This window comes from Thunnus maccoyii, chromosome 24 (genome assembly GCF_910596095.1).
Source record: "Thunnus maccoyii chromosome 24, fThuMac1.1, whole genome shotgun sequence".
In the NCBI taxonomy this organism is placed as follows: domain Eukaryota; kingdom Metazoa; phylum Chordata; class Actinopteri; order Scombriformes; family Scombridae; genus Thunnus; species Thunnus maccoyii.
Window position 1 is genome coordinate 17904589 of NC_056556.1, and position 9922 is coordinate 17914510.

Sequence of the window (9922 nt, forward strand, 5' to 3'; positions counted from 1 at the left end):
CCAAGGTACCACGCATGGGCCTTTTAGGGATGTCGCTCGTCAGACGCGCCTTCAACGCCCAGGCGGCAGCTGCGGGGAGAGCGTTCCGATCCATTCCTCCGTCGGAGAAATACCAGAGTGGGACTCCCGCGCACAGTTCTGCACAGACACGGAGGAAAACAAGAGAGAGGATCCCTACGTTAAACACGGCGGGCGGGCGCTTGTGGAGAAAAGTGAAAAAGCTTACAGCACCTGGTATTCCCAGGCGGTCTCCCATCCAAGTACTAACCAGGCCCGACCCTGCTTAGCTTCCGAGATCAGATGAGATCGGGCGTGTTCAGGGTGGTATGGCCGTAAGCTGTCCAAGGTACCACGCATGGGCCTTTTAAGCTGTCCAAGGTACCACGCATGGGCCTTTTAGGGATGTCGCTCGTCAGACGCGCCTTCAACGCCCAGGCGGCAGCTGCGGGGAGAGCGTTCCGATCCATTCCTCCGTCGGAGAAATACCAGAGAGTGGGACTCCCGCGCACAGTTCTGCACAGACACGGAGGAAAACAAGAGAGAGGATCCCTACGTTAAACACGGCGGGCGGGCGCTTGTGGAGAAAAGTGAAAAAGCTTACAGCACCTGGTATTCCCAGGCGGTCTCCCATCCAAGTACTAACCAGGCCCTACCCTGCTTAGCTTCCGAGATCAGACGAGATCGGGCGTGTTCAGGGTGGTATGGCCGTAAGCTGTCCAAGGTACCACGCATGGGCCTTTTAAGCTGTCCAAGGTACCACGCATGGGCCTTTTAGGGATGTCGCTCGTCAGACGCGCCTTCAACGCCCAGGCGGCAGCTGCGGGGAGAGCGTTCCGATCCATTCCTCCGTCGGAGAAATACCAGAGTGGGACTCCCGCGCACAGTTCTGCACAGACACGGAGGAAAACAAGAGAGAGGATCCCTACGTTAAACACGGCGGGCGGGCGCTTGTGGAGAAAAGTGAAAAAGCTTACAGCACCTGGTATTCCCAGGCGGTCTCCCATCCAAGTACTAACCAGGCCCGACCCTGCTTAGCTTCCGAGATCAGACGAGATCGGGCGTGTTCAGGGTGGTATGGCCGCAAGCTGTCCAAGGTACCACGCATGGGCCTTTTAAGCTGTCCAAGGTACCACGCATGGGCCTTTTAGGGATGTCGCTCGTCAGACGCGCCTTCAACGCCCAGGCAGCTGCGGGGAGAGCGTTCCGATCCATTCCTCCGTCGGAGAAATACCAGAGAGTGGGACTCCCGCGCACAGTTCTGCACAGACACGGAGGAAAACAAGAGAGAGGATCCCTACGTTAAACACGGCGGGCGGGCGCTTGTGGAGAAAAGTGAAAAAGCTTACAGCACCTGGTATTCCCAGGCGGTCTCCCATCCAAGTACTAACCAGGCCCGACCCTGCTTAGCTTCCGAGATCAGACGAGATCGGGCGTGTTCAGGGTGGTATGGCCGTAAGCTGTCCAAGGTACCACGCATGGGCCTTTTAGGGATGTCGCTCGTCAGACGCGCCTTCAACGCCCAGGCGGCAGCTGCGGGGAGAGCGTTCCGATCCATTCCTCCGTCGGAGAAATACCAGAGAGTGGGACTCCCGCGCACAGTTCTGCACAGACACGGAGGAAAACAAGAGAGAGGATCCCTACGTTAAACACGGCGGGCGGGCGCTTGTGGAGAAAAGTGAAAAAGCTTACAGCACCTGGTATTCCCAGGCGGTCTCCCATCCAAGTACTAACCAGGCCTGACCCTGCTTAGCTTCCGAGATCAGACGAGATCGGGCGTGTTCAGGGTGGTATGGCCGTAAGCTGTCCAAGGTACCACGCATGGGCCTTTTAGGGATGTCGCTCGTCAGACGCGCCTTCAACGCCCAGGCAGCTGCGGGGAGAGCGTTCCGATCCATTCCTCCGTCGGAGAAATACCAGAGAGTGGGACTCCCGCGCACAGTTCTGCACAGACACGGAGGAAAACAAGAGAGAGGATCCCTACGTTAAACACGGCGGGCGGGCGCTTGTGGAGAAAAGTGAAAAAGCTTACAGCACCTGGTATTCCCAGGCGGTCTCCCATCCAAGTACTAACCAGGACCGACCCTGCTTAGCTTCCGAGATCAGACGAGATCAGTCGTGTTCAGGGTGGTATGGCCATAAGCTGTCCAAGGTACCACGCATGGGCCTTTTAGGGATGTCGCTCGTCAGACGCGCCTTCAACGCCCAGGCGGCAGCTGCGGGGAGAGCGTTCCGATCCATTCCTCCGTCGGAGAAATACCAGAGAGTGGGACTCCCGCGCACAGTTCTGCACAGACACGGAGGAAAACAAGAGAGAGGATCCCTACGTTAAACACGGCGGGCGGGCGCTTGTGGAGAAAAGTGAAAAAGCTTACAGCACCTGGTATTCCCAGGCGGTCTCCCATCCAAGTACTAACCAGGCCCGACCCTGCTTAGCTTCCGAGATCAGACGAGATCGGGCGTGTTCAGGGTGGTATGGCCGCAAGCTGTCCAAGGTACCACGCATGGGCCTTTGAAGCTGTCCAAGGTACCACGCATGGGCCTTTTAGGGATGTCGCTCGTCAGACGCGCCTTCAACGCCCAGGCAGCTGCGGGGAGAGCGTTCCGATCCATTCCTCCGTCGGAGAAATACCAGAGAGTGGGACTCCCGCGCACAGTTCTGCACAGACACGGAGGAAAACAAGAGAGAGGATCCCTACGTTAAACACGGCGGGCGGGCGCTTGTGGAGAAAAGTGAAAAAGCTTACAGCACCTGGTATTCCCAGGCGGTCTCCCATCCAAGTACTAACCAGGCCCGACCCTGCTTAGCTTCCGAGATCAGACGAGATCGGGCGTGTTCAGGGTGGTATGGCCGTAAGCTGTCCAAGGTACCACGCATGGGCCTTTTAGGGATGTCGCTCGTCAGACGCGCCTTCAACGCCCAGGCGGCAGCTGCGGGGAGAGCGTTCCGATCCATTCCTCCGTCGGAGAAATACCAGAGAGTGGGACTCCCGCGCACAGTTCTGCACAGACACGGAGGAAAACAAGAGAGAGGATCCCTACGTTAAACACGGCGGGCGGGCGCTTGTGGAGAAAAGTGAAAAAGCTTACAGCACCTGGTATTCCCAGGCGGTCTCCCATCCAAGTACTAACCAGGCCTGACCCTGCTTAGCTTCCGAGATCAGACGAGATCGGGCGTGTTCAGGGTGGTATGGCCGTAAGCTGTCCAAGGTACCACGCATGGGCCTTTTAGGGATGTCGCTCGTCAGACGCGCCTTCAACGCCCAGGCAGCTGCGGGGAGAGCGTTCCGATCCATTCCTCCGTCGGAGAAATACCAGAGAGTGGGACTCCCGCGCACAGTTCTGCACAGACACGGAGGAAAACAAGAGAGAGGATCCCTACGTTAAACACGGCGGGCGGGCGCTTGTGGAGAAAAGTGAAAAAGCTTACAGCACCTGGTATTCCCAGGCGGTCTCCCATCCAAGTACTAACCAGGACCGACCCTGCTTAGCTTCCGAGATCAGACGAGATCAGTCGTGTTCAGGGTGGTATGGCCATAAGCTGTCCAAGGTACCACGCATGGGCCTTTTAGGGATGTCGCTCGTCAGACGCGCCTTCAACGCCCAGGCGGCAGCTGCGGGGAGAGCGTTCCGATCCATTCCTCCGTCGGAGAAATACCAGAGAGTGGGACTCCCGCGCACAGTTCTGCACAGACACGGAGGAAAACAAGAGAGAGGATCCCTACGTTAAACACGGCGGGCGGGCGCTTGTGGAGAAAAGTGAAAAAGCTTACAGCACCTGGTATTCCCAGGCGGTCTCCCATCCAAGTACTAACCAGGCCCGACCCTGCTTAGCTTCCAAGATCAGACGAGATCGGGCGTGTTCAGGGTGGTATGGCCGTAAGCTGTCCAAGGTACCACGCATGGGCCTTTTAAGCTGTCCAAGGTACCACGCATGGGCCTTTTAGGGATGTCGCTCGTCAGACGCGCCTTCAACGCCCAGGCGGCAGCTGCGCGGAGAGCGTTCCGATCCATTCCTCCGTCGGAGAAATACCAGAGTGGGACTCCCGCGCACAGTTCTGCACAGACACGGAGGAAAACAAGAGAGAGGATCCCTACGTTAAACACGGCGGGCGGGCGCTTGTGGAGAAAAGTGAAAAAGCTTACAGCACCTGGTATTCCCAGGCGGTCTCCCATCCAAGTACTAACCAGGCCCGACCCTGCTTAGCTTCCGAGATCAGACGAGATCGGGCGTGTTCAGGGTGGTATGGCCGTAAGCTGTCCAAGGTACCACGCATGGGCCTTTTAGGGATGTCGCTCGTCAGACGCGCCTTCAACGCCCAGGCGGCAGCTGCGGGGAGAGCGTTCCGATCCATTCCTCCGTCGGAGAAATACCAGAGAGTGGGACTCCCGCGCACAGTTCTGCACAGACACGGAGGAAAACAAGAGAGAGGATCCCTACGTTAAACACGGCGGGCGGGCGCTTGTGGAGAAAAGTGAAAAAGCTTACAGCACCTGGTATTCCCAGGCGGTCTCCCATCCAAGTACTAACCAGGCCCGACCCTGCTTAGCTTCCGAGATCAGACGAGATCGGGCGTGTTCAGGGTGGTATGGCCGTAAGCTGTCCAAGGTACCACGCATGGGCCTTTTAGGGATGTCGCTCGTCAGACGCGCCTTCAACGCCCAGGCGGCAGCTGCGGGGAGAGCGTTCCGATCCATTCCTCCGTCGGAGAAATACCAGAGTGGGACTCCCGCGCACAGTTCTGCACAGACACGGAGGAAAACAAGAGAGAGGATCCCTACGTTAAACACGGCGGGCGGGCGCTTGTGGAGAAAAGTGAAAAAGCTTACAGCACCTGGTATTCCCAGGCGGTCTCCCATCCAAGTACTAACCAGGACCGACCCTGCTTAGCTTCCGAGATCAGATGAGATCGGGCGTGTTCAGGGTGGTATGGCCGTAAGCTGTCCAAGGTACCACGCATGGGCCTTTTAGGGATGTCGCTCGTCAGACGCGCCTTCAACGCCCAGGCGGCAGCTGCGGGGAGAGCGTTCCGATCCATTCCTCCGTCGGAGAAATACCAGAGAGTGGGACTCCCGCGCACAGTTCTGCACAGACACGGAGGAAAACAAGAGAGAGGATCCCTACGTTAAACACGGCGGGCGGGCGCTTGTGGAGAAAAGTGAAAAAGCTTACAGCACCTGGTATTCCCAGGCGGTCTCCCATCCAAGTACTAACCAGGCCCGACCCTGCTTAGCTTCCAAGATCAGACGAGATCGGGCGTGTTCAGGGTGGTATGGCCGTAAGCTGTCCAAGGTACCACGCATGGGCCTTTTAAGCTGTCCAAGGTACCACGCATGGGCCTTTTAGGGATGTCGCTCCTCAGACGCGCCTTCAACGCCCAGGCGGCAGCTGCGCGGAGAGCGTTCCGATCCATTCCTCCGTCGGAGAAATACCAGAGTGGGACTCCCGCGCACAGTTCTGCACAGACACGGAGGAAAACAAGAGAGAGGATCCCTACGTTAAACACGGCGGGCGGGCGCTTGTGGAGAAAAGTGAAAAAGCTTACAGCACCTGGTATTCCCAGGCGGTCTCCCATCCAAGTACTAACCAGGCCCGACCCTGCTTAGCTTCCGAGATCAGACGAGATCGGGCGTGTTCAGGGTGGTATGGCCGTAAGCTGTCCAAGGTACCACGCATGGGCCTTTTAGGGATGTCGCTCGTCAGACGCGCCTTCAACGCCCAGGCGGCAGCTGCGGGGAGAGCGTTCCGATCCATTCCTCCGTCGGAGAAATACCAGAGAGTGGGACTCCCGCGCACAGTTCTGCACAGACACGGAGGAAAACAAGAGAGAGGATCCCTACGTTAAACACGGCGGGCGGGCGCTTGTGGAGAAAAGTGAAAAAGCTTACAGCACCTGGTATTCCCAGGCGGTCTCCCATCCAAGTACTAACCAGGCCCGACCCTGCTTAGCTTCCGAGATCAGACGAGATCGGGCGTGTTCAGGGTGGTATGGCCGTAAGCTGTCCAAGGTACCACGCATGGGCCTTTTAGGGATGTCGCTCGTCAGACGCGCCTTCAACGCCCAGGCGGCAGCTGCGGGGAGAGCGTTCCGATCCATTCCTCCGTCGGAGAAATACCAGAGTGGGACTCCCGCGCACAGTTCTGCACAGACACGGAGGAAAACAAGAGAGAGGATCCCTACGTTAAACACGGCGGGCGGGCGCTTGTGGAGAAAAGTGAAAAAGCTTACAGCACCTGGTATTCCCAGGCGGTCTCCCATCCAAGTACTAACCAGGCCCGACCCTGCTTAGCTTCCGAGATCAGATGAGATCGGGCGTGTTCAGGGTGGTATGGCCGTAAGCTGTCCAAGGTACCACGCATGGGCCTTTTAAGCTGTCCAAGGTACCACGCATGGGCCTTTTAGGGATGTCGCTCGTCAGACGCGCCTTCAACGCCCAGGCGGCAGCTGCGGGGAGAGCGTTCCGATCCATTCCTCCGTCGGAGAAATACCAGAGAGTGGGACTCCCGCGCACAGTTCTGCACAGACACGGAGGAAAACAAGAGAGAGGATCCCTACGTTAAACACGGCGGGCGGGCGCTTGTGGAGAAAAGTGAAAAAGCTTACAGCACCTGGTATTCCCAGGCGGTCTCCCATCCAAGTACTAACCAGGCCCGACCCTGCTTAGCTTCCGAGATCAGACGAGATCGGGCATGTTCAGGGTGGTATGGCCGTAAGCTGTCCAAGGTACCACGCATGGGCCTTTTAAGCTGTCCAAGGTACCACGCATGGGCCTTTTAGGGATGTCGCTCGTCAGATGCGCCTTCAACACCCAGGCGGCAGCTGCGGGGAGAGTGTTCCGATACATTCCTCCGTTGGAGAAATACCAGAGTGGGACTCCCGCGCACAGTTCTGCACAGACACGGAGGAAAACAAGAGAGAGGATCCCTACGTTAAACACGGCGGGCGGGCGCTTGTGGAGAAAAGTGAGAAAGCTTACAGCACCTGGTATTCCCAGGCGGTCTCCCATCCAAGTACTAACCAGGCCCGACCCTGCTTAGCTTCCGAGATCAGACGAGATCGGGCGTGTTCAGGGTGGTATGGCCGTAAGCTGTCCAAGGTACCACGCATGGGCCTTTTAGGGATGTCGCTCGTCAGACGCGCCTTCAACGCCCAGGCGGCAGCTGCGGGGAGAGCGTTCCGATCCATTCCTCCGTCGGAGAAATACCAGAGAGTGGAACTCCCGCGCACAGTTCTGCACAGACACGGAGGAAAACAAGAGAGAGGATCCCTACGTTAAACACGGCGGGCGGGCGCTTGTGGAGAAAAGTGAAAAAGCTTACAGCACCTGGTATTCCCAGGCGGTCTCCCATCCAAGTACTAACCAGGCCCGACCCTGCTTGGCTTCCGAGATCAGACGAGATCGGGCGTGTTCAGGGTGGTATGGCCGTAAGCTGTCCAAGGTACCACGCATGGGCCTTTTAAGCTGTCCAAGGTACCACGCATGGGCCTTTTAGGGATGTCGCTCGTCAGACGCGCCTTCAAGGCCCAGGCGGCAGCTGCGGGGAGAGCCTTCCGATCCATTCCTCCGTCGGAGAAATACCAGAGAGTGGGACTCCCGCGCACAGTTCTGCACAGACACGGAGGAAAACAAGAGAGAGGATCCCTACGTTATACACGGCGGGCGGGCGCTTGTGGAGAAAAGTGAAAAAGCTTACAGCACCTGGTATTCCCAGGCGGTCTCCCATCCAAGTACTAACCAGGCCCGACCCTGCTTAGCTTCCGAGATCAGACGAGATCGGGCTTGTTCAGGGTGGTATGGCCGTAAGCTGTCCAAGGCACCACGCATGGGCCTTTTAAGCTGTCCAAGGTACCACGCATGGGCCTTTTAAGCTGTCCAAGGTACCACGCATGGGCCTTTTAGGGATGTCGCTCGTCAGATGCGCCTTCAACACCCAGGCGGCAGCTGCGGGGAGAGCGTTCCGATACATTCCTCCGTTGGAGAAATACCAGAGTGGGACTCCCGCGCACAGTTCTGCACAGACACGGAGGAAAACAAGAGAGAGGATCCCTACGTTAAACACGGCGGGCGGGCGCTTGTGGAGAAAAGTGAGAAAGCTTACAGCACCTGGTATTCCCAGGCGGTCTCCCATCAAAGTACTAACCAGGCCCGACCCTGCTTAGCTTCCGAGATCAGACGAGATCGGGCGTGTTCAGGGTGGTATGGCCGTAAGCTGTCCAAGGTACCACGCATGGGCCTTTTAGGGATGTCGCTCGTCAGACGCGCCTTCAACGCCCAGGCGGCAGCTGCGGGGAGAGCGTTCCGATCCATTCCTCCGTCGGAGAAATACCAGAGAGTGGAACTCCCGCGCACAGTTCTGCACAGACACGGAGGAAAACAAGAGAGAGGATCCCTACGTTAAACACGGCGGGCGGGCGCTTGTGGAGAAAAGTGAAAAAGCTTACAGCACCTGGTATTCCCAGGCGGTCTCCCATCCAAGTACTAACCAGGCCCGACCCTGCTTGGCTTCCGAGATCAGACGAGATCGGGCGTGTTCAGGGTGGTATGGCCGTAAGCTGTCCAAGGTACCACGCATGGGCCTTTTAAGCTGTCCAAGGTACCACGCATGGGCCTTTTAGGGATGTCGCTCGTCAGACGCGCCTTCAAGGCCCAGGCGGCAGCTGCGGGGAGAGCCTTCCGATCCATTCCTCCGTCGGAGAAATACCAGAGAGTGGGACTCCCGCGCACAGTTCTGCACAGACACGGAGGAAAACAAGAGAGAGGATCCCTACGTTATACACGGCGGGCGGGCGCTTGTGGAGAAAAGTGAAAAAGCTTACAGCACCTGGTATTCCCAGGCGGTCTCCCATCCAAGTACTAACCAGGCCCGACCCTGCTTAGCTTCCGAGATCAGACGAGATCGGGCTTGTTCAGGGTGGTATGGCCGTAAGCTGTCCAAGGTACCACGCATGGGCCTTTTAAGCTGTCCAAGGTACCACGCATGGGCCTTTTAAGCTGTCCAAGGTACCACGCATGGGCCTTTTAGGGATGTCGCTCGTCAGATGCGCCTTCAACACCCAGGCGGCAGCTGCGGGGAGAGCGTTCCGATACATTCCTCCGTTGGAGAAATACCAGAGTGGGACTCCCGCGCACAGTTCTGCACAGACACGGAGGAAAACAAGAGAGAGGATCCCTACGTTAAACACGGCGGGCGGGCGCTTGTGGAGAAAAGTGAAAAAGCTTACAGCACCTGGTATTCCCAGGCGGTCTCCCATCCAAGTACTAACCAGGCCCGACCCTGCTTAGCTTCCGAGATCAGACGAGATTGGGCGTGTTCAGGGTGGTATGGCCGTAAGCTGTCCAAGGTACCACGCATGGGCCTTTTAGGGATGTCGCTCGTCAGACGCGCCTTCAACGCCCAGGCGGCAGCTGCGGGGAGAGCGTTCCGATCCATTTCTCCGTCGGAGAAATACCAGAGAGTGGGACTCCCGCGCACAGTTCTGCACAGACACGGAGGAAAACAAGAGAGAGGATCCCTACGTTAAACACGGCGGGCGGGTGCTTGTGGAGAAAAGTGAAAAAGCTTACAGCACCTGGTATTCCCAGGCGGTCTCCCATGCAAGTACTAACCAGGCCCCACCCTGCTTAGCTTCCGAGATCAGACGAGATCCGGCGTGTTCAGGGTGGTATGGCCGTAAGCTGTCCAAGGTACCACGCATGGGCCTTTTAAGCTGTCCAAGGTACCACGCATGGGCCTTTTAGGGATGTCGCTCGTCAGACGCGCCTTCAACACCCAGGCGGCAGCTGCGGGGAGAGCGTTCCGATCCATTCCTCTGTCGGAGAAATACTAGAGAGTGGGACTCCCGCGCACAGTTCTGCACAGACACGGAGGAAAACAAGAGAGAGGATCCCTACGTTAAACACGGCGGGCGGGCGCTTGTGGAGA

The 9922-nt window shown here is 57.7% G+C and overlaps 27 non-coding genes across 27 annotated transcripts; all 27 read right to left on the reverse strand.

Annotated features, from left to right (window-relative positions):
- Window positions 1-219: 219 nt before the first annotated feature.
- On the reverse strand, window positions 220-338 carry LOC121892986. The gene has a single exon (XR_006094902.1). It is a non-coding gene; the product is annotated as a 5S ribosomal RNA (ribosomal RNA).
- A 256-nt stretch (window positions 339-594) lies between these two features.
- LOC121893272 lies at window positions 595-713 on the reverse strand. Its single transcript, XR_006095183.1, has one exon. It is a non-coding gene; the product is annotated as a 5S ribosomal RNA (ribosomal RNA).
- Window positions 714-967: 254 nt separating this feature from the next.
- LOC121893351 lies at window positions 968-1086 on the reverse strand. Its single transcript, XR_006095259.1, has one exon. It is a non-coding gene; the product is annotated as a 5S ribosomal RNA (ribosomal RNA).
- Window positions 1087-1339: 253 nt separating this feature from the next.
- LOC121893192 lies at window positions 1340-1458 on the reverse strand. The gene has a single exon (XR_006095105.1). It is a non-coding gene; the product is annotated as a 5S ribosomal RNA (ribosomal RNA).
- A 224-nt stretch (window positions 1459-1682) lies between these two features.
- On the reverse strand, window positions 1683-1801 carry LOC121892614. Its single transcript, XR_006094587.1, has one exon. It is a non-coding gene; the product is annotated as a 5S ribosomal RNA (ribosomal RNA).
- Window positions 1802-2022: 221 nt separating this feature from the next.
- LOC121892858 lies at window positions 2023-2141 on the reverse strand. Its single transcript, XR_006094821.1, has one exon. It is a non-coding gene; the product is annotated as a 5S ribosomal RNA (ribosomal RNA).
- Window positions 2142-2365: 224 nt separating this feature from the next.
- On the reverse strand, window positions 2366-2484 carry LOC121893352. The gene has a single exon (XR_006095260.1). It is a non-coding gene; the product is annotated as a 5S ribosomal RNA (ribosomal RNA).
- Window positions 2485-2737: 253 nt separating this feature from the next.
- LOC121893193 lies at window positions 2738-2856 on the reverse strand. Its single transcript, XR_006095106.1, has one exon. It is a non-coding gene; the product is annotated as a 5S ribosomal RNA (ribosomal RNA).
- Window positions 2857-3080: 224 nt separating this feature from the next.
- Window positions 3081-3199, reverse strand: LOC121892615. Its single transcript, XR_006094588.1, has one exon. It is a non-coding gene; the product is annotated as a 5S ribosomal RNA (ribosomal RNA).
- A 221-nt stretch (window positions 3200-3420) lies between these two features.
- LOC121892859 lies at window positions 3421-3539 on the reverse strand. Its single transcript, XR_006094822.1, has one exon. It is a non-coding gene; the product is annotated as a 5S ribosomal RNA (ribosomal RNA).
- Window positions 3540-3763: 224 nt separating this feature from the next.
- On the reverse strand, window positions 3764-3882 carry LOC121892486. Its single transcript, XR_006094461.1, has one exon. It is a non-coding gene; the product is annotated as a 5S ribosomal RNA (ribosomal RNA).
- A 254-nt stretch (window positions 3883-4136) lies between these two features.
- Window positions 4137-4255, reverse strand: LOC121893194. The gene has a single exon (XR_006095107.1). It is a non-coding gene; the product is annotated as a 5S ribosomal RNA (ribosomal RNA).
- A 224-nt stretch (window positions 4256-4479) lies between these two features.
- Window positions 4480-4598, reverse strand: LOC121893195. Its single transcript, XR_006095108.1, has one exon. It is a non-coding gene; the product is annotated as a 5S ribosomal RNA (ribosomal RNA).
- Window positions 4599-4820: 222 nt separating this feature from the next.
- Window positions 4821-4939, reverse strand: LOC121893399. Its single transcript, XR_006095305.1, has one exon. It is a non-coding gene; the product is annotated as a 5S ribosomal RNA (ribosomal RNA).
- Window positions 4940-5163: 224 nt separating this feature from the next.
- LOC121892487 lies at window positions 5164-5282 on the reverse strand. Its single transcript, XR_006094462.1, has one exon. It is a non-coding gene; the product is annotated as a 5S ribosomal RNA (ribosomal RNA).
- Window positions 5283-5536: 254 nt separating this feature from the next.
- On the reverse strand, window positions 5537-5655 carry LOC121893196. Its single transcript, XR_006095109.1, has one exon. It is a non-coding gene; the product is annotated as a 5S ribosomal RNA (ribosomal RNA).
- Window positions 5656-5879: 224 nt separating this feature from the next.
- LOC121893197 lies at window positions 5880-5998 on the reverse strand. The gene has a single exon (XR_006095110.1). It is a non-coding gene; the product is annotated as a 5S ribosomal RNA (ribosomal RNA).
- A 222-nt stretch (window positions 5999-6220) lies between these two features.
- LOC121892997 lies at window positions 6221-6339 on the reverse strand. Its single transcript, XR_006094913.1, has one exon. It is a non-coding gene; the product is annotated as a 5S ribosomal RNA (ribosomal RNA).
- A 256-nt stretch (window positions 6340-6595) lies between these two features.
- Window positions 6596-6714, reverse strand: LOC121893365. Its single transcript, XR_006095273.1, has one exon. It is a non-coding gene; the product is annotated as a 5S ribosomal RNA (ribosomal RNA).
- Window positions 6715-6968: 254 nt separating this feature from the next.
- LOC121893198 lies at window positions 6969-7087 on the reverse strand. Its single transcript, XR_006095111.1, has one exon. It is a non-coding gene; the product is annotated as a 5S ribosomal RNA (ribosomal RNA).
- Window positions 7088-7311: 224 nt separating this feature from the next.
- On the reverse strand, window positions 7312-7430 carry LOC121893376. The gene has a single exon (XR_006095283.1). It is a non-coding gene; the product is annotated as a 5S ribosomal RNA (ribosomal RNA).
- A 256-nt stretch (window positions 7431-7686) lies between these two features.
- On the reverse strand, window positions 7687-7805 carry LOC121892581. The gene has a single exon (XR_006094555.1). It is a non-coding gene; the product is annotated as a 5S ribosomal RNA (ribosomal RNA).
- Window positions 7806-8091: 286 nt separating this feature from the next.
- LOC121893330 lies at window positions 8092-8210 on the reverse strand. The gene has a single exon (XR_006095237.1). It is a non-coding gene; the product is annotated as a 5S ribosomal RNA (ribosomal RNA).
- Window positions 8211-8434: 224 nt separating this feature from the next.
- LOC121893377 lies at window positions 8435-8553 on the reverse strand. The gene has a single exon (XR_006095284.1). It is a non-coding gene; the product is annotated as a 5S ribosomal RNA (ribosomal RNA).
- Window positions 8554-8809: 256 nt separating this feature from the next.
- Window positions 8810-8928, reverse strand: LOC121892583. Its single transcript, XR_006094557.1, has one exon. It is a non-coding gene; the product is annotated as a 5S ribosomal RNA (ribosomal RNA).
- A 286-nt stretch (window positions 8929-9214) lies between these two features.
- LOC121892708 lies at window positions 9215-9333 on the reverse strand. Its single transcript, XR_006094676.1, has one exon. It is a non-coding gene; the product is annotated as a 5S ribosomal RNA (ribosomal RNA).
- A 224-nt stretch (window positions 9334-9557) lies between these two features.
- On the reverse strand, window positions 9558-9676 carry LOC121892802. The gene has a single exon (XR_006094767.1). It is a non-coding gene; the product is annotated as a 5S ribosomal RNA (ribosomal RNA).
- Between the last annotated feature and the right edge of the window lie 246 nt (window positions 9677-9922).